Source organism: Manis javanica, chromosome 15 (assembly GCF_040802235.1).
Source record: "Manis javanica isolate MJ-LG chromosome 15, MJ_LKY, whole genome shotgun sequence".
Classification (NCBI taxonomy): domain Eukaryota; kingdom Metazoa; phylum Chordata; class Mammalia; order Pholidota; family Manidae; genus Manis; species Manis javanica.
Window position 1 is genome coordinate 18676270 of NC_133170.1, and position 22409 is coordinate 18698678.

Here is a 22409-nt window from a genome sequence, read left to right on the forward strand (position 1 = left end):
CTGGGAAGGGTCGGACGGGAAGTAAGAGAGCATGCAAGGAGGGCAGATAATGAGCTGCCGGCTGAAGGGAATGGACAGGCTGGACCTAGCTAGGGAATTCAGGCAAGTTGTGAGCAAACAAAAACGATGTCTCCCAATCTGTCCTTTCCCTTAACTTATTTTGGTTTCATCGGTTTCATAGGAGATTCGTCCTGTGTCCGGGAACATACTTCTCCCCAAGCCTCAATCTCAGAATAGATTTTTCATTTGTGTCTTTTGCACTCTGAATGTAGTATCAATATTTTATTTCTAAATAATAGTTTCATTGAAATTTTCCATTCTCCTATAGGCTCTCTAGCTGAAGAACAGGTCAATAGAGAACTATTGCAAGTAAATGTTTCATACTGTTCTCTTGCGAATCCAAAGACCATGTTATTTTTCCTCAGGAACGATGAATGAAAGTTTGAGCTTTTCAAGTTTGGAAAGCATGTTGTGTAAATGTGTGTTTGTCTACTCCTTAAGTGCTTTATGAGAGAAGAAATAATTTGGTTTATGCTATGAAGGAGTACTTTCAAGAATAAACCCTCACCTCACTGTTTAGGAACCTAGCAGAGTGCTTGATGATGCCTTCTTGATGTTCCTTTATGATTAATGAGATCCTGTAACATTGTCATAAAAGCCTTTGTTCAATCATTCTCTCCATCTTCTCACCGAGGAAACAAAGGACTTAATGCAAAAAGCAAGGTAGGACATTGAAACAAACACAGGATATTGATTGCTTCTATTCCCTGAGCTGCTGAGTCAATCTATGTCCTGGTTGTGTCCTATTTAAAATTTATGTTTCTAACATTTGGTTGTAAATCACCTTTTTTGGAATGATGAATGCAATTTCTTTGGAAAACAAAGTTATAAATCATATTTAGTGTCCCCAGCTAGTCCACAACAGCCTGTTTAACCCATAACCCACATAGCACTTTTCTTGGTGAGGAATACATTACATAGAACACCAAAAAGGACAAATATTTTTCAGAGTCCTCTCACCTCTCTTCTGTATCTTTCCCACACATCCTGGTGCCCCCTTATCCCTTGAACCCTTGACTATATATCTTCTTTAGGGAGTGGGGTAAATTAGGAATTTTTTAAGGAGTCTGACAACACAAACACTTCTAACTGATGATTATTTCAAATAGGCTAGAAAAGTGAAAAAATAATTTAGATTAGATGAAATATTTTTTTAGAAAAGAAGCATGCATACACAGAAGCAAGCACAACTTATATGAGATGAACTCCCATAAACTGCCTATAAACACAGGACAGACAAAACAGACCTGGAGATTACCTACTCCACTAGCATTTCACAAAGTAACTTTCTTGAGCCTATAGACTACTAGTTGTCATTTAAGAAACAGATTCTATTTGAAATGAATTTGTAGATTAGCATAAGAAAAGCAAGTTTCATTATTCATGACTTCTTTGAGCTTCCACTATGCGAATGAAGATGGTGCATCAGAGAGCTTAGTAGCACAGTGTTGCTTAAATTCACTCAGCTATGGAGATGTATCTCATAGGTCTAGCGTTCTGTGAAATATACTTCTAAGAAATAATGTTTTCATATTAACTTCAAAAAATCTCTTCTACATCATCAAGGTTCCATCAGGCATGAAAATTTTGATCTTGGGGAGGGTTTCTGTGTAGGATGTGTTGTTCCTTCAGAGTAGTGCTGCCTCCAAAAATATAGTATAAGCCATATATTGAAGCTGAAATTTCCTATTTTAAATTAGATTATCATAAGTGGCCTAAATTTAAATTATTTAAATTAAAATGATTTGCATTTAAAATAAAAAGAGAAACATGGAATTCATGTCAATGTGTTTTATTTAACCCACTATACCTAAGATGTCATTGCAACATATAATCAATATAAAAATTATTAATTCTTGAGATATTTCACAATTTTTGTACAAGGCCTTTGAAATCCAACATGTACTTTCCACTTAACAGTGCATCTCAGTTTGGACCAACCACCTTTCAAGAGCTCAGTAAGCACATGTCGCTTGTGATTACTACATTGGATGGTGTAGCTTTGGGGTATTTTAACAACTGTGAGTCTTAATCCTCTGTTATTTTGAACAAATTCAGTTACTAAAAAATTGAAATTAGAATCCTGATATTTTAGATGTGAATGAGTTCTTAGAAATCATCTAATACAAACCTCTCAATTGTATAGCAAAGTATTGAAATAGCAATGGGATTCAAAAACAGGTCTTTTGATAGCTAGGTTATGTTCTCCTGGACCCTGATATACTATACTCTTCTAAATGGAAACATTAGGATTGAATTTATAAAAAGAATGGCTAGCTTTATCTTAAAAATAATCACTATAGAATTCCCCTTAAGAATTGTCCACCTCCAGAAAATGTAGTACATGATATCCTATCTAGAAATTCAATCTGCAAACACATTATCCAGACTTCATCTATTGCATAAAGTAATGTCACCTGCTCATTTTTGGTGCCAAGCTAAAAACAGGGCATATTTTTTAGATTAAACAGCAAGTCTTATATGTTGCTATACTTTCATTGTATGAAATACTTATGTCAGCAGTGCAAACACATTAAAAAAAACTCAGCTACCATAGCCAAATTAGTAATATGTCCGTCTTTATCCATTTCTCTCAGGAGAAGGGGCATCCAGCTTCCATTTATCTGCTCAGCTTTTGTCCCTAAGCCAAATGATACTATTTGCAACTTGAATCTTGAAATTCACTCTGCTAATTTTTCTAGTCAACTCATTCTATTGGACATTGGGGGGAAAAAATCACAATATGAAAAATTAAGATGTTTCATAGGCAAACTGAAATTTAATTATCTACACAAACTTTACCAAACTACTTTTCTATGGGAAATTGGGATATTTCACATCCATAATGACTCTGCAAAAGCAGGTCTCTAGTTTGCTAACTTAGCTTTATTACTTTAATTCCTTGTTAATAGTTAATATTATGCACCAAAGTCAACCAGAGCACCAAATGAAAGCTTTTATGGGAGAAAAGGGGTGCAATCAAAGGACAGGTAACAAGAAGGTAAGCACTATGCATCCAGATTTCTTAGGGACAATGACAAAAATAAACCAAACAAGACATATGCTGCCGTGATTATCTTCCCAGTTAAAATTAATTAACAGTGAGTCAACATCCTGTCTCCAGCTACCATCTTGGCTAGAAACAATATGTCAAAAATCATAACCCAGTGTGGTGAACAGAAATTATGCTGGACAAATGCAGGATGCTGATAAGTGATCTGATCAGGACCATAAGACATCATGAGCAATTAGAGCAGATTGGAAGTCTTCTCACCAGTTACACTACCCCGCAAACCATAGTGCTATATCTGAATTCTGTTTAGCCTGAAACTATGTTGCACTCTGGACTGCCAGCCAGCCAGATGCTACTTCAATACTGCAAATCATGTCCAAGCTAATGAGTCAAAGGTAAAACATGGGGTAAAAATCTGAACCCAAAAGTTCAGATATCAAAAGATAGCCTTTTCTCCTGGGACCATCTTGGTCAAAACCTATTGGGGCATACTAACGGGGGAGCATCATAGCCCATCTCTACATAGCTTGGGGGAACTGTAGGAATCCCTGGGCTATCCTGACACGACTGAGCATTCTATTCCCTATGGCAACGTTTCTCAAAATATGGCCCATGGAACACTTTTAATAGTTGTTCTGGGAAGCTTGTTCAAAGTTTATATTCTGGATTCACTCCAGACCTACTGAGTTGGAATATATGAGAGTAGGCCCAGAAATCTGCATATTAACAAGCCCACTAAGTGATGATTGTGGACATCAAAGCATAACAACCTCTTCTGCAGGGCCAAAGAGACAGCACAAGAAACATACCAAATATTACCAGCTATTTATGTTTTTAAGGATCTTATAGAGTGGGGAAGTATCTTAATTATTACCATTTTCTGCTTCCCTATGAGGGGACATGAGAATCACATTACTGTGCAGGGGCTGGGGTTCTCCTATATTCTTAAAGTTATAAGAGCACTTGGGTTATTTATACAGTTCCTGGAGATGGGATAAAACTGAGTTTCTAATGAAGCCTCTCACCTGTAACTTTATAATAATACATTAACTAAAATGGTAAAGAGAACTCAGGCCAACATCATGCACATGAATACCTAAGTCTCCATAATCATGCTGTTTTGTATCCACAGATATTGTCTTGAAATAGCCTTGGCATCAATTTATGAGGTTCCTTTAATGGGCAAGTACTCACTTACATTGAGCATAAATTCATCTAAGGAATGGAGGGAAGGAAATAAAAATATTAATTTTTTATGCTTCTAAGGCAACTTCCCAAGAAGTCAGCTCCTCCCAATAGCCTAGTTAAAGTGTTAAACAACTTCTGTGTTGTTAGAGCAAGGACAGGAACTTCTGTGATTGACCCTGTGGAGAGCAAAAAGAAGCAGGCCTTTCAGAGCTTGTGAGATGTCAAGGCTGAATCCTACCTAGAGGGGGTGATGACTTGTGCTAAAGTTTCAAGGGAAGAGTGAAAATTATTTAACCCAGATGTTGGTGAAGACATGCAGAAATAGGTGTGAGGTTTTCTGAAGCTTTTTCCATCTCAAACATCCAGATTATTCTGCATCATTGGAGGGATCATAGACTAGGGCACCAATGACTCAAAGTCATAAAATCTAGAAAGTGTTGACAATTTGGAAGGAGACTTAGACTTAATACTTCTTAGTATGCAATAAAGCAAACCAAATTTACAACCACCTTGTTGGAAGTGCAGAGGAGCAATAAACCTAAAAATGTCCAGTAAGCAAAGAATAATATATAGAAATTAAGATAGCCATTATAACAAAGCTTGCTTTAAAAATCAATAACATTGTTTACTCAGTGTCAAATTTTTATGATTTTGTGAACTCAATAAATACCTATAAGTGTATTTGACCATCTCATCTTATTTTCATTACACAAGGTTGCTGAACTTTTCTAGGGCAAGTTTTTCTCTCATGGAGATTCTCAGAAACTTGAGATTAATGGGTCAAGAGAGAATACAATATATGCTATTCCCATCCTTCACTACAGAGTCTTCCCTATAAATATTGCCTTTTTAACAAACGCACTTCTGTGGCACATAAGAAATACATGATCTGTATTAGTCGATACGTTTCAGTCATTGCTGATGGAAGCAGTACGGTCTGGTTTAAGCATGACTGGGAAGATCAGGGATAAAGCGTCAGGCATGAATGGGTCCAGGGAATTAAAGTACAATTGGATTCTATCTCTCTCCATTCTCATTCCAAAAAAAACAGAAAAAAAAAAGCTAATGGCCATCCCAGGGAACAGAGAGAGTTTTTGGTGACATCTTCTGCTAGGAAAAAAAACCCAGACCTTGATTGTCTTCATGTGAGTATTGGACACATCCTTAAACCATTCACTATGGTCAGTAGGTTGGGTATTCTAATTGCTCAAGGCCATGTCTGCTGCCAGCCCTTCTGGCTGGAGGAAAGATCAGCTCCAGTAGGCAGCATACAGTGGTTTCCCTAAGAGACCCGTTCTAGTTCCAGGAGTATGGAGATCTAGCACTGGGTATTTTTTGCTTCTGTTTCTAAAACGTGGAAGCAAACGAAACGGAGATCAGGTGAACTCCTGGTGTGCTGACCGAGATGTTTCTCTCTGCTGCTATCAGCCAAAGGGAAAGGGGACCCTTTCTGGCTAAGGAACATGGCCTGCCCTGGTGTTTCCCTCTGGTTTTGGCTCTTCCCAGAAGGTAGGGAAGGACTCTTGACTCTCCACACCTTGTGGTGGGTTGGGCACTCTGGTATTCCCTGACCCAGGAAGAGATCTTCCAATCAGATTTGAAGTGGTTTCCTGTCACTCAGCAGCCAGGCTCAGCTCCCTATAAAAGCACTCCAGAAAATCTTCCCAAGGTTCTTCCTGTGACCCTCTGTTCTCACCAAAAGAAACTGCCATTCCTGGGTTGTTCCAGGCCATTCCACCTCTCAATGCCAACTATTTCACCTCTGGAAAAATGTGATCTTTTTTGTGAATTTGTCTGGTGCTTCATCATTAGCTCTTCCTTTTTATGATTTTTGACCCAGATCTGGACACACTGCTTAATGGACTTTCTGTTAGCAACTCAACAACTAGCAGCTTGCCCCCACACCCCCGCAACTTAGTCACTTTTTACTTATAATTCACAGCTCCTGCCCACCTGGACAAGCTGTAAATTTCTTCTATCTCCCATTCTGAGACATCTTTTCTCTCTGAAATACTACATTCAGGGATCCATGATGTCATTTATAATTTAAAATCCAGGCTTGCAGACTTCTGCTTTATTTTTGTTTTCACATATAAAGGACTCTATACTCACATATTAACATAAGACCTATGTGGAAAATCATCTCTGCATTCAGTTATCTTTCCAGAGGAAATTCATTTTCCCCCAGTTATTGTCTCAACCTAGAAAACAGCCTGCCTGTGAGTTTGCTGCTATGCATACCTGGAACCATTTCTGTATCTGTCCCTTTATACCTTCAAGTGTTGCCACTCAACAGTCAATTTCCAGAAAACTATGTTAAGGAAATTTTTTAAATGCAGCAAAGACTGAATGCCAAAGATATTAATCACACTGTTAAGTCTCATAACAATAAAAAACAAAGAAACAAACAAGGAAAAGGAAACATTTACATACCCAATAATAAGGAATTCGTTTAAAATTATGGTATAGGCAAATACATTTTATAGAGAGACTGCAATATTATTGGCAGCTTAAAAAAATGGGAAAGTAACATTTTTGAATAAGATAAAAGGGATATATATTATCCAGATAAATCTCAGCCTTGTAACAACTGCATAGAAAGAAAAAAAGGCTGAGATAAAATGCTAACATGGTTGTCTTTTACAGGATTATGGAGGACTAGTTTTGCTAGTCCTAGGACAAATAACTTGCACATGTATAAATTTTAGGAAGAGAAAAATAAGCTATACACAGTATTATAGTAAATAATGACCTAATCTTAAAGATTCAATTTAAATATCATCTATTCAGCGAATCTTTCAAAGACCTTTCTCTATTACCTTCTTTGTGTTCACAGATGACCTGGTTTATAACGATCACTTGTTAACTTGCATTACACTGATTTATGTTTTTGTCAGTCTCATGAGCCAGATCATCATTCATTTAATTGTAGGAGTCATGATTTGTTTTGATTTGGGTTTCAATAGCCCTGAGGACAGCGCCTTCTAAAACTGGTATTCATTTGCAATACTTTCTATTCAACTGAAAGTGTATGAATACAGGTCTCCTGATTTTTACTTATCACACCATCTACTTTCTGTATGAATGAGCTTCTTAAGGATACAGCTAGGAACTTGGAAAAACAAAAAATCAGACCAGCATCTGATCCATAAAAAAGAGACATCAGATATCCACTATCCGGACACAACATCAGTCTCTAGATGAAAACTGCCATTGTTTCCAGGAAAGAGTGCAGAAAAAAGGGGGGAAAACACAGCAGCACTACAATTATAGCCTAATGACAAAGCCGAAATTTAAAACTCAGGAGTGCATAATCTGTGGTCTTTGTCCAAGATGAAAGGGTCCCTTTTTATCCAACATGTCTGTACCCACTCAGTCACTGTCCAGGCTTGGGCTTGATCCCTGATTCTAGCTGGGTCTATGGAGCCAAAACCTGCAGCTTAAAAAGGTCCCGTTCATAAGGCCAGTTATTTGTTTCCATGAGACCCAGAATAAACCAGTTAAGACTTTTTAAAATCTGAGGTTTACAACTGATCTGTGGTCTTGGCCTTATCTAAGTTTTGACCTTAAATTGAGTAGCTGAATATGCACACAGCTGACTCATATCACAGGGTTGCGCCTCAGTCAGAATTTTGAAATAAGCAGCTTGTCTTAAGGCTCTTTCCCTTTCTCTATTCACACCTATTTTCTCTGTCTCGCTCTCTTTTCCTATTTCTTTTTCTCTCTCAATATCTGCTGTTTTGTGACCCTTAGCTTACCACAGTTAGGTGTACAGCAAATACATAGGTTCATAGTTAAAACATAATTTCACAATAACTTCTTAATTGTATTTCTTAATATCTTGAAGTAAATACATAATCCACAATTTTAAAAGTTTTGTATTGAAACAGATTTGATACACAATGTTATATACGTTTCAGATGTACAACATAATGATTTGACAATTATCTACATTACTAAATGCTCGCCCCATCCAGTGTGGTTACCATCTGCCACCATACAAAGGTACTACAATATTATTGGCTATATTCCCTGGGCTGTGCTTCCATTCCTGTGACTAACTGATATTATAATTTGAATTTTGTACCTTTTTATCCACTTCACCTATTTCACCCACCCCCTCCTCATGGTAACCAACAGTCCATTGTCTATGTTTATGAGTCTATTTCTATTTTGTTTGTTTGTTTTATTTGTTAGATTCCACCTGTAAGTGAAATCATGCATTGTTTGTTTACCTCTGTCTGCCTTATCCCACTTAACATAATAACCTCTAGGTTCGTCCATGTTGCTGCAAATGGCAAGATTTCACTCTTTTTTTTATAGCTGAGTAATATTCCATACAATAATGTTTTCAAATCTCTTGTTTTTACTCTTAGGAGAGCTCCTTTGGCTCATTTCTGCTCAAATCCTAAAAAAACAAACCAGTAAACAGTCCTTCCCACCCTCACACCCCTTCTCCTCTCCTTCACCCATGTCTCCAGAGTTTGCATTATAAAAAATTTGGATTGTCTTGAAAAACAAATCCAAAAATGACAGACTTTCCTTTTGGTGGGTAATGAAGAGGAAAAAGCCATAGAGAAGAGCTGCAACCACCTTTGGTGAGAAGGAAAGGGGCAGACACCTAGAAACTGTTTCTATTTTTTAATTTACTCACTATGTTTGCTTCCTATAAATGTCTTTGAGTCTCCCCAGAGGAAAGACAAAATTCATTTTCACAGATCGTTATCATTCTAAAATTATTCACCTTTCCCATTTTCTTCATATCAGCCATTTGGAAAGCTGAAGACAACATGTAAGAGCAAGAGTTAAGTATGGGGTGCTTCATGTGTGTTAGACATTGTGATGAATGGATCTCATGCCCTATTTAATCCTCGAATCAAACCTAAGTGAAATATTACCACCATTTAAAAGGTGAGGAAATGAAGGGTTATATAACATAAAACTTTCCCATGGTTATTCAGCTAGTAACTAATAGCAGACGAGGGTTAAACCCTGATATCTTTGACTACAAAACCCAAATTCTGAAGTGCTATTTTTTGTTGTATGAATATAACAGATTAATGTATATTATGCATCGGTTATTCCTTTATTTCCCATGGATGGAGCAGGACTAGCCTTGACATGCCTACTGGAAAAGAGTAACATATCCAGGAAAATATTCACATACACTCATTATACCTTCACTTTATTTGAGGACTAGCTGAATAAATTCTGGCTTTCAGGAATATTAAAATATGGCATTAATCTCAGTGTCAACTTCAGTATCCAATAGATAAGGACCACATCCAAGTTGCAATTTTATATGTGTGTACATGGGGCACAGCTGGAGAATGAGGTTATCTTGGTTAATTAAAAGATTAGTGATAGGCATTGTGGTGCATTTCCAAAGTAAGAACAGGAGCTTGAACTTGGAAGACAGAAGAGAGCTATCAGTACAGTAAAAGGGGGAGGGGCAGGGGGAGGGGCCAGGTAAGAAAAGAAAGAAAGAAAGGGGAGGGTGTGGGAAGGAAAGAAGGAAGGAAGAGAGGGAGGGAGGAAGGAAAGAAGAAAAGGTAAGACTCACCCCACAAGGAAGGAGAATTGACAGAATTTTTGTTCGTGGTTTGGACAATCTGTCTTTGTTTCTCATTTGGCCATAGAACAAAAATAAAGTTTATTCATTGTAGTATTGTTACTCTCAAATAAGAAATGTATAGACTTTCACAACAAACCTCTCAAGTTGAGGGCAGTGATAGTGATGTCTCCATTTCATTGTTAAAGAACGGGCTAAGAGAAAACATGTTCATGGATACTGTGGTGGGCAGATAATGGCCCCATTATTGTGAACCAGTGAGTCTGTCACTTTACTTGGCAGATGTGATTAAGTAGGGACCTTGAGAGGGAGAAATTATCCTGGATTGGGTTGTCCGGACAGATCCGATCTAACCAGATGGGTCCCTGAATGCAGAGAATCTCCCCAGGCTTGAGTCAGAGAAAGAGATGCAATGATATCAGAACCAGGGTCAGAGATACTGACTCAACCCACCACCTTTGGCTTTGAGGATGGAGAAAGGCCACCATGAGCTGAGAAATGCAGGCAGCCTCCGGAAGCTGGAAAAGGCAAAAAACGCATTCTTATCTAGAGCCTCTAGAAGGAAACACAGCCCTGCTACTTCCCTGATTTTAGCCCAGTGACACTTGTACCAGACTTATGTCCTCTGGAAGAATAAGATAATAAATCAGTTTTTTTTAAGCCACTTTGTATGTGGTCATTTGTTACAACAGCAATAGAAAATGAATACAGATCTACAGTTAATAAGAGGCAGAGGGAGGATTAGGATCCTGTTTTTCCTGATATTTGAGCACTGCTATCCATCAGTCACTGTATTATCACTTCAAATAGTATCATTGCTGGTCTATAAAATAAACTATGAGATAGGTATTATTCCTATTTTTCAGGAAAGAAAAGTAAGACTTGGAATGGTTAAATTACTTACCTGTGTACATGTGACTCTTGTCAAAGACGCTGCCTTTGCAATCAACAAATCCTGTATGCTTGCAGCATCCCATACTGCTTTGCAACTCAAGGCTCTTAACTCCGAATAGAGGCTGCCCTCAAGAGTCAGCCTGTTATTAGCAGAAGTATGGACTACATGAACTTTGTTCCAAATATCCCAGGTGTGCAGTGCCTTTAAACAGCCTGGAGAGCCTCTGAAGTAGGACTTCTAACCCATGCATGTTATTAGGAACTGAATCATGTTCCCTGCAAATTCCTATGTTGAAATCTTAACCCCAGTATCGCAGAATGTGACTGTATTTGGAAGTGAAATCTTTCAAGAGGTGATTAAGGTAAAATAAGGTCGTTAGAGTGGACCCCAATCCAATATGACTAGTGTCCTTATAAGAAGAGGAAATTAGGACATGTGAGGACACAGCAAGAAGACAGGCATCCCTTCAGCCAAGGAGAGAGGCCGCAGAAGAAACTGAACTTGAACACACCCTGATCTTGGACTTCTAACCTCCAGAGCTGGGAGAAACTAAATTTCTGTTGGTCATTAAATCACACGGTCTGTGGTACTTTGTTATGGCAGCCTGACAAATACCCATGCCCTCCCCTTACAGTAACGAGGCCTTGACCCCATCCTCCAGAGATGGATTTAACTGGTCTGGGTGGGGCTTTCTACCAGGTTTTGGTTTATCTGTTTCAATTTAGGTCAGTTCTGTTTGTGGGGAACACAAAGCTGGTCTCTTATAGATACAAAAGATTTTTAACAGGTGGAGAAAAAGAATCTCCAATAACTCAGATGTAGTCACAAAATGTTTATTGGAATATTATATAGAGCAACATTTGTTTTTGGAAGAGCAGCAGACTGATTAACCTAGCTTCCACGCAAGCATTTCCCCTGAGAATCTGGGTATATCCGAGCTAGGGAGGGTGCCTGCATAAAGGAAAGCTTGCCAGCTCGAGTGTTGAGAGAACAGCTTGAGTTCCAACTTGGCTCCCGTGTGAGTGAGCTTTAGTCAGGTAAGTATTCTGGTTTTTCATTTTCTCCCATATTATTCCCCTACCTTTTCTTGAGAGCTCAGTTGAAAAGGACCTTGGAAACTTCTATGGCTATTCTAAAAATCACTGAACACAGCCTCAATTTCCTATCAAACTGTCATCTATGGTCACCCTACTTCCATGCACTTTTGCCATAATATCAAGGAAAGGTAATTTGTATCTAAAAGTGTATCACTGTTCTAAAGGTACTAGGAGTTTCACAACAAAAAAAGCTTTTTTTTCTCAGTAAGGAAACTTTACAGTTCCCCTGCTTGCCTAAAATTCTACATACAAAAATCCCTCTCAGTGAATATCTCTTGAATGCCTTAAGAAAAATCATTATTTTAGTGGTTTTTTACAACAACTGCATACATGAAAAGTACTGCTTGCTACTCTGGCCTGGGTAAATGGAAATAGAAAAATTACTACTTTTAGGAAGGGAAGATAAGAAGGCCCACTCGCCAAGGCCAAGTTCTCTGCATGGTCAACATCAGCGACCTTCAGCCTGCCAGGAACATGGAAGGCAAAGATCCCAATACTACCAGGTTCCTCTCTGTTTTAATAATTTACTGAGGCTAAAGGGGCTTTAAAAATTCCCATCCTTTATATACTGGCTCTCCAATTGAATATGTAGCCTTAAAGAAAGACAATTCTAAAATCGGTTGTCATTTGGATTTTTCAAAATTGCATTCTTTAATGCCAGACATATCACTCACAACTTCTAATATTCTCAGAGCATTAGTTACTCAAATCTCTCTTTCTCTGTCCCTGTACCTGGAATTTCCAGAGAGCAACTTTTTTCCATGCACAACAAAATGGCCCTTAAGTCTGAATAACAGGAGGTTATATATGATAACATAATAACATAAATAAACAGGAGGTTCTTATTCTGCCATTTGTTTAATTGCCCTACAAATTTAGCAGTGGTTTGCTCAAGCACTTGACATGAAAGTTGCTAAAAGGTTGAAATTTGGCACATGAGCCTGAATAAGCACAGTCATTTTGTACATCATTTGAAGGCCCAACTAGCAGGCAAATTCTAATTGCCACGCCTTAAATGTCTTTAAAATCTCACACATCATACATTCTGTAGGATGATCTTATATCCTATTTATTGTGAACCTGCATTTGTATAATTGTCTTGTGCTTCTTTGCTGAACTTTAAATTATTTCTTATATATTCTAGGGCCTAAAACCATACTAAGAACAAAGTTGCTGCTAAATATTTCATTTCCTTGAAACGAGGAACTGTTTTTCAGAATACAGTTTTTATGACAAATGATATTTTTTGATACTGTGAGGTAGTAGCTATGCCTTAACTCTATAATGAACATAAGTAGATAATAATAAACATAAACATAATGAGCAACAAAGGGAAGACCGCGTTTCACTGGGAAACTTTATGCGTTTTTATACATAATGGACCCTCTTATCTGTAAATATCCCCATAATAATGTCTTCCTTTTCCTAAATAATTCAAAATATTTGCTAGAATTTTTCTGCACTATAGACAGCAATATTATTAATTTAAAAATGTATTTAGTGTGATGTCAAGTCATTTTTTTTCCAGATACCTTAAGATCAGTTATAAATTTCCAGTCATCACTGTTGAAAGGACTGGTGTCACCCAGGTGCCACATCCTCTGTTTCAAAGCCACTATACCTTCAGTGTGTCCATCGGGGATCCTCTTTGAATCCAAGACTAATTATCTGTTGAAGTAAATGCCTGTTGTCCTCCCAATGTTTTAGAAACTATGCGCATATAAGGAATCAGAAAATGCTTACAGCTCACTTGTTTAACAAACATACAAAGAGGTCGTTTTTTAAGGGTGGTTTACACGTACTACTGAATAAGGTGACCACATTTACTATCCAAACTGCAGCAGTTTAGAACAAAAAAGAGCATTATTAACAAGTTTCCAAGGAAACAGGCACAAACTTAAGACTGTCCCAGGCAAACTGGCATCTGTGGTCACCCTACTTCCATCCATTTTTGCCATAATATCAAGGAAAGGTTAATTTGTGTCTAAAAGTGTATCATTGCTCTAGGGGTACTAGGATTTTCATTAAAATTCTGCAGTCTGTTGCTGACTATATTGTTTTCTCTTGCCTGCTGGAATCCAAATGTCCATCCAATGCACAGAACTTACAAGGATACAGAGCAGAAAATTCAAAATTAGAGCAGTCTAACATTGGCTGTGACTCCCTGATGCTACACAAGTCTATTTTGCAAGGCATGTGGTAGTTCACAGAAAAAGGTGCCACTTGGAACTCAACTCTTTTCAAAGCTCTATTTCACAACAAACAATAGAGTGAGAAACATAATCAATGTCTAGATAGTATCAATCAATGTCAACCATTAAAAAAAGAGCAAGCATGGAGACTAATGGCAACAGAATGAACCTGACAGTTAACTAAATCACATATTTATTATCATATATAGAAGGTAAAAATTAATGTTTGGACCTTGCATATGCCTTCAGATTATGTGACTGTTATAAATCCACTAATCAAATTTTGCACATACAGAGACTCAAAAAGATGTTCTGATTATAGGGAATTTGATATTTCAGAAAAGGAAGAGAATGAAAATATCTTTTTGCCATGTGGCTGAATTGAAAACATGAATCTACTTTTCTAACAGAAAAAAGATACCGGGTTTGAAATTCCTTTCCTTCAAGACCTTGGGGAAGCAGTTAATGATTTCATTCCTTTTGGATGACTGTCTTATCTAAATTAATGTGCACGGACACCAAGAGCTAAGCTAGTGTCCTTGGATACAAAGAAGGCAACTGCTCCATTCTCCTGCAGCCTGCCCTCCTGTGATGTAGGAGGAGAGAGTCTAGACCCCAGTCTAAATGAGGCACATTAAGTATCTTTGTACCAGAGCCGGCATAAAAGACAGATAAAGGTCAATTGCTGCTTTTCGTTATACTCAGTATTAGTGTGTTACTTTTCCAGGGTCTAGATGTAGATTATTGTAACAAAAACTTCTGGGGTAAAATGTAACTGAATCACTAGAGCTTAGTAACTATTCTTCCTAAAAGGATTACACCCTTTCAATTCTGTAGTTGGGGAATTTTCATTCTAGGAAAACTGGAAAGAGCTTGCAGAATATGAAAGTTACCGTGCACCCCTTCATAAGAAGCAGCTCAAGCACAAATAGATTTGATGGTTTACTAAAGGCCATCCTGAGTGGGTGGCAGAGCCAAGGATGTACAATAAGTGTACCTTCTGCTTTGTTTTGCTACAGGACAGCAAAGGATATTTCAGGCATTTCAAGAACAAAGTGTTCCTTCAATGTTATCTGTGAAGGGCGCTCAATATGTTCTACTGTGTCACCTTAATCAGTGGTTCAGTACATTGTAACCAGATCAGCATCATCAGCAAGTCCTGGGAACTTGCTAGAAATGGAAAAGTTTTGGGCCCCAGCCCAGATTTATTGAATCAGAAACTCTGTGTACAGCCCCCACACCTGTTTTAACAAACCCTCCAGCTCACTCTGAAGCATGCTAATATCTGAGAACTACTGATGTAGATGTTTCCCAGAATCTAGATGATTAGCAATACATTTAGAAGATTCCCTCCCCACCCCTAATGTTTTAAAAAGTATTTTGAAATCAGGTAAATCCAATCATTTATTGGTTCCTAAAGGTGAGAGAATACCTTAAATTCATTAATTTATTCATTTCATTCATTCAAAATGACCAATTTTAAATTTCACCCTATAAGTCATTTGTCTGTATTATAAAGATGAGAGACAGAGAAACAAAAAAGGTGTGAGGCCTGATTCCACCCTTGAGGAGCTCAAATATACCAAGACAATAAGAATTTACACTTTATAATACTTTTAAAGTGGTACTTGGTAAATGCTACTATTATCTAGTAATTAACTAAGATATCTCTCTGCTATCAGATCCAGGTAAAATGTTTTAGAATTCCTATGGAATTCTATTCCTATGGAATAGCCTATGGAAGTCTACAGCACTTCTCCAAATCCCTGCCAGTTGTTATTGTGGCCACATCTGTCTACTGATACCGGCTCATCCTGGTCCTTGATCTTTTGGTTTCCATGTGAAACACAGTCTTCTTTAAATGCCAAAGATCAAAGTAAAACAAAACACAAAACACTCACCCAAATTATCCATGAAGGCAGTCAGTTTCAAGTGGAGATTAGAGGGTGATGAGACAGGGTTCTGTATGGAAGCAAGACAGATTTCAGTCATAGGAAAGATTTCCCTGTACCTAAGAGGTCTTTATGGCTTCCCCCTGACTCTTACACTTTCTTTTGCAGAGCAAAATGTCATTTGTTGCTTACATTCCCACTTGCCACCATGCCCAGGAGTTCTAGTTCCTCATCCTGAGCAAGATTTTATTTTTGCTTTAAACAAATAAGTCTCTGCTATATATATATATGTGTGGGCTAGATGTGTATAATAAAATGTTCACCTTTTATAAATAAAAAGAGTACCTTCAAAATCTATTGGTGAATAAGCAGGACAACTGTACTTAAGATATTAACAGAACTTTCAGTCACACATGGAAGAAAACATTGCTGGAGAAAATCTTGGTCAGCTGTGTCCAGTGCGTTACACAGTCCACACAGATGAGTAAGACAGTCTTTGCCTTCATGGAGCTTATGGGTTTGGGAAAGATTTGGGAGGAAGAGAGAGAGTCCCCTAGATGTTGGGCAAATTGCTCTCAGTTTTCTACAAAATAATAGCAGAAACACTCAGCTCAATACTATTTCAATAATTCAAAGAAGTTGACATTTGAGGGACAACCCTGAAGGTGTAGAACTGCAACTCCATACCAAAGAAACGCTTTGCTCAGTGGCTGAAGCTATGTGAGTCACTTAGAATGACTAGAAAGAATATGAAACAAACTATTCTGAGAAGAGAAATTATAAATATCTACAGGGCACATGAGGTAGAGAAGCCAATGAAATGCTATCAGAGATACAAATACAAAATAATGCCAAATGGAAAATAGTAAGAACAGCGTGGTTGTTACTAATGACCAGTGCTGAAGTTCAGGAGCTGAATATCAAGATAACCTATTATCTCATATGGACTGAAAGTCATTGAAAATGTCAGAAGATACCATAGAGCTAAGAGGTAAAACTTTAACTGGCAGGACTAATGACTGGAAACAAAACTCAAAGACAATAAGTTTACGCTATTCTGCCAACTCCCCACATCAACATTCTTGGGAGAGATGGTGATAATTTGACTAGTAACATAAAGATAATGAGTTCCACATGAAAAGAACTTTCCTGATAAAAATTGTTGGCAGAATTTATATTATCAAAAGCCAGGAGGGATTACCTGGTATTGGGCTTGCCTTCTTGTTATAAATAGCTAAGGATTAGATAAAACATATAAACAACTCTTTGTAGGTACTGAACAGCAACTAGAACATACTTCCAATCCTTCGGAGAAGGAGGGAAGACAAGGTGAGTCCTATCTGCTTCCTGGATCTCACTGACGGCATCTTCCAAACCTCAAGACAGACAAAGAGTCCAAGCAAAGAGCAGTGGTTCTTGCTCGCAAGAAAATACAGGTCACTATTTGGAATTGCCAGGGCAAGATGGATTTGAGGGGAGGATTCTGGAGATGATAACACCAGGTGAGAAACTCTAAAAATCTGTGTGAAAAATTCCCTTCAGGTTCTTGGCTGACCCCTAACTTGTACACCCACAGGGCAAATACCAAGAGGCCCAGCAGAAACATGTACAGTTCTGGGAAAATGGAGGTTGAAGTTTGGGTGAAGCCAGAGTACAGAGACGCTGGTGAACAATCTAGCCTTTGGGTTCGAAACCCAGAAATGTTGCACCCTAGAAGTAGGGGCAAAACAAAACAAATGTATTGTCACAAAGCCTAGAATCAAGTTTCCATATGACCAAAATGATCTGTCAATAATTTGACTGATTGTTGGAAAAAATTCAATGCTCTTTAGAAATTAAGCCCTTGGCAATGTATTATCCAAAATGTGAATAAAAAGGAAAAGTGATAAAAGAGGTTAAATAATTGAATAATAATAATCCAGAAAGAGTTACATATGGGAGTTAGTATGTAACATTTAATGTGGCAAAGAAAATAGATGAAACTGTGGGCAAATTAGGTGAAAAAATGGAATACTTAAGTGCAGAAGTTGAATCTGAAAACAAAAAATTAAATGGGCATTCTAGAACTGAAACCGCTGTATCCAAAATATATTTGAAATGAGGACCTCATTGGATAGGCTTAACTGTAGACCAGCATAAGAGACAGGATTAGTTAACACAAAGACAGTTCAGTGGGAAGTATCAAAACTGAAGCACGGACAAGAAGAATGAAAAAAATGGAAACTGTAGGACATTCTCTAAAAGTCTAACACCATTAACTGGAGATTCAAGAGAATGAGACAGAGACAGATAGACAGAAAGATGAAAAGACAAAGAAATATTTCTGTGTCACAAATTTTCAGTCCAGAATGATAGAAGCTCCACAAAAGCCAGCATCATCCCCTTGGTCCATGGCAATTTACCTCGTGTCCAGTACAGTGTGCCCCATATCAGAGATTATCAATCAAATTCTGAATTATGAATGAATGATAAAATGTTGAAATCTAAATCTAAGAGAGTCTGGACCAAAATTATGGAAGTAAACTTTACTATAAATCAGGAGTATATTAGTAAACATAATTTAACATTACAAACATTAACAGTCCAAACACTGTGAAAAAATATTATACATATTATAAATCCATTCAGAAAGACTTTTCTGAGAAAGGAATTAAGAATCCTAATAAGTTTTCACCTGGTATGGAAATTTGTATTACCTTATTTTAGATATTTGCAAGTATTATTATGAATTTGTTTTTTAATTAGGTTTTTATAATTTATCCTTCTAGGCAATCAAATTTCGGGTAAGGAAAATTGTTTTCTAGATATCTTGTCATACACTTGAAATTGCTTTAAAGTGCTCTTTTATCTTACGCCAAATCACTTTGCAAGGTGTATTCCTTAAAGTCAAAAAATGGGGCAGCAGGGAGGGATGATGAAATAATTTGAAGTTGAAGTTCTATGTATGGTATTATGGTGTGCTTTGATCTTGCCCTCAGACAGTAGAGGTTAAGGAAGCATCATTAAAAACATAATCTGGAGCTTAATCTTAAAAGAATATAGTTGAACGTAAATGGCATAAGTATCAGAAAAAAGATGATAGCTCACTGTCTTAATTTTGGTGGTAAATAGTAACAGGAGTATGATTAGCAGTTAGAGGGGTTTACTCTCTGACAATAATGCCTATATGTATCCTCAATTTGGGGCTACTAAACACAGAGTACGTTGTTCCAAACTTCTGAAAGTGACTGCTTTAGCTGTTGTGTAGTATTTTAGAAACTAGCCCAAGATTCCTTTTATTTAAATGGCATTCCTCCCCCCACAAACTGAACAGTCAGATTCTTTAAATGTTGAAAACTTACATTACCGTAACTCATTGTTAGCTTTTAATTATATAATTTCTCTGATAGTCCTAGACAATTTATTTTAAGCCAGATGTTTCTCTTTGAAGATACTTAAGGTAGCTAGCTCTATAGTGTCACAGCTATATGCATAAAGTGTGGTAGAAAGTTTGACTTCCCTACAATGTCACCATTCTGATGTTCTCTCTGGGAAAAAAGTGTTATTCCTGGTATTTTCATTCATTTTGTTTACCAACCTCTTACTATGTGTTGTATTGGCCACAGTGTTATACATGGCACAAAGAAAAATGAGACAAATTTCTGTCCTCAGAGTTCAGTCTTCCAGAGAAGAAAAACAAAGTCCGACATTTTATTGCTATTCTCACGATGTTCCAATAGAGACAATTATAGGCTAAGGACCTGATCCAGACAGCAAAGTGGGTGTGAGAGGGAATCCGAGCTTTGTGGCAGAGAATGAACCCTGGAATCACATCCTGAAGGTGAGCAAAAGCCCACCCAATTTGGGTGTTTGTGGGCTGAAAAGATGGCCGCTGTTTCAGGAAGAAAGATCCTGTGAAAATGGGCAGAATGAGAATGGCAGGCCATCTACCACACTGCATGGATTGGGAGCAATAATAGGTACATATAAGCAAAACTGGTTTGGCATAGGACTTTGTCCTTGTTAAACATAGTTATTCATGAACTGATATAGACACATGTCTACACTGGCCAACAAAACTCTAAGTCTAGAATAATATGATTATATATAGCACAGTATCTTTAGGATTAATAAAACTTTAGGATTAATGAAAACAATTTTTGGCCTCGAATTACACCAAATACTCCTTTCATCTAGTGATAGATTCTAGTATCCCTCTTCCTAAAAGTAAGAGTACTGCCAGGATACTACTCACTATAGAAAATCGAGACACAAATATTAACAGTTATAAGTGTACTGAAGGAAGAATTCAGCACTATTTCTCTACAGTCATTAGCATTGTCTCCCTTGGGAACCAATGAGAAGCAATTTCCTCTGTAGTTTTTCTGAGTGATGGAGATCTAACTCCATCTGGGCACGGCTAATAACGGGAGACTAGACAAATCCTGCAGACTCTTCCCATGTCCCAACCCATCTTATTTTAGGGTCATATATGTATGTTTGTATTTGAAAGCTGTTTTATTCCTAAACATTGTGGAGAAGATCAACACTGCTTTTCTTGAAATAGAAACAGTACAACCTACCAGCCATTTTTATTCATAATGACTTGAACACAAGTCCCTTCACATTCTTATTTCAGTCCCAATTGACTCATTAATCAAGTGAACATGCCAGAATAGATGAATAACAGACGGTCACTGGATAAGGGCAGGAGTGAGAGGCATGCTTCGCAATGATCAAGCACTCCTATTTAATTCCAGCCTTCATTGCTGGGATTTAACATAGTTTGTTTCCTTTCTCTGTAAAGTCCAACACCATAATCACCAATTTCAGGCATAAACCAGCTCTTAAGTTACATTTTTATATCTATACGTAACAGCATCTAATAGAAACATGACAATTCCACTTTCAGGTTTGGTAAATGTTGCCCTTCTGCCTTGAAAAGTTCTTTTGTTGTTGTTTTTAAGAAAAATCAATTAGAAAATAGGATAAGTTTGAAGTTTAACATATATAGCATATTTATTCAAAAATTCTCAAAATTTCTGAAGCCAATTATCATAAAGACCAATGTACATTCAAATAATCACAGCTGTGACCAGAAGAAGGGCAATAGCTTAGCAGTGAAACTCTAAATATAAGACTTAATACTAGAGTCAAAGATCTTCTACTTCAACATCCTTAGCTTATAAGTAAGGAAGCTGAGATACATTTCTAAAGGTTACAGTGGTTGAGTCAGAATGCTGGGTGATTCCATAACCTAGTTTTTGAGCCAGTATGCCCTGATATACATATATTAGCCTAGCACTAGTTTGCAAATATTGGTTGTTAGAAATAATGTTTGGCACTGAATTTACTGATTTGTCATTTCCTTTTCAGTTACTCAGAAGGGTCCAATTACATTCACAGGCATTTTACCAAAAGATTAGCATACACAGAAAATAGAAGTCTTAAATTATATGAAGGCAATCACAACAAGTGTTCCTTACTTCTTTGGGTACCAATATTATCTAAATTAACTCTAATCCAATCATTTCTTCAGTGTTTATGAGTTATATTGTATTATAATATGTCTCATTTTAGTGAATTGATTTCATATCTTCTCCCAGAGGCTCCAACGTTTCCAATACCTTCTTTAAGTACCTCTCAGGACTCCATACAGAAGAGCAGAAGTATTGACTAAACAAAATAATGTCGAAAATATTGTAAATGCCTAGTCTTTGTAAAAGCACTGTTTTTAATATAAAGATTTTTGACTGTCAGAGCAAAAACAAACAGCTACTACAATCCTGCCTCAAACAATTTGGGAGGCTTTCTTTAGGCAATAACTACAATGTATCCGGTTATTGCTAGATGATTTGATTGAATTCATTTCAAGAAATATACATAATCCCATATGTGAGCGGCCATAATGTCAGTCTCAAACACCCAACTGCATGCTATAGTTTTCATAGTAAAGGGACTTCAGTTTCCATTGTAGGCAGTCAATTATCTTTTATGAATCTTTATGATATCAATAAAACCTATAGCTCCACCTTGACAGTTCATGACACAAGACTAAGTATTACCACCCGACAAAGTTGACTTTGATAACCAAGGAAACAGAAAAACCAAGCTTTACATAGAGGAAAATGAATACTTGAATTTTTAATTTTACTTAGCAATTCAAAATGAAAGGTCAAGTCATGTGCCTGGGCCAGGAAGTAGGGATGACTGTTGTTAGGCAGTAATTTGATAAGTGAATTAATGGGCAACTACTCTTGCAGTCATGGCAACTGATTTCTCTGTGACTATATTGAAAACAGATTTGCCTGAGAAAGTAAAAGCTCTCATTTAATGCATACAGCCTGGATGTCATGTAAGAAAAAATTGAAGCCTAAGCCAGTATTTGCTACTAACATTTTCAATATCTGCTGTTAAGAAAAATCATACGTAGGATGTCTATAGCAATGATGAACATTTGATTAAGTATTCTATACTCTGGTTATTTTTATCAAAGCAGCAAATAGGCATATATTCAACTA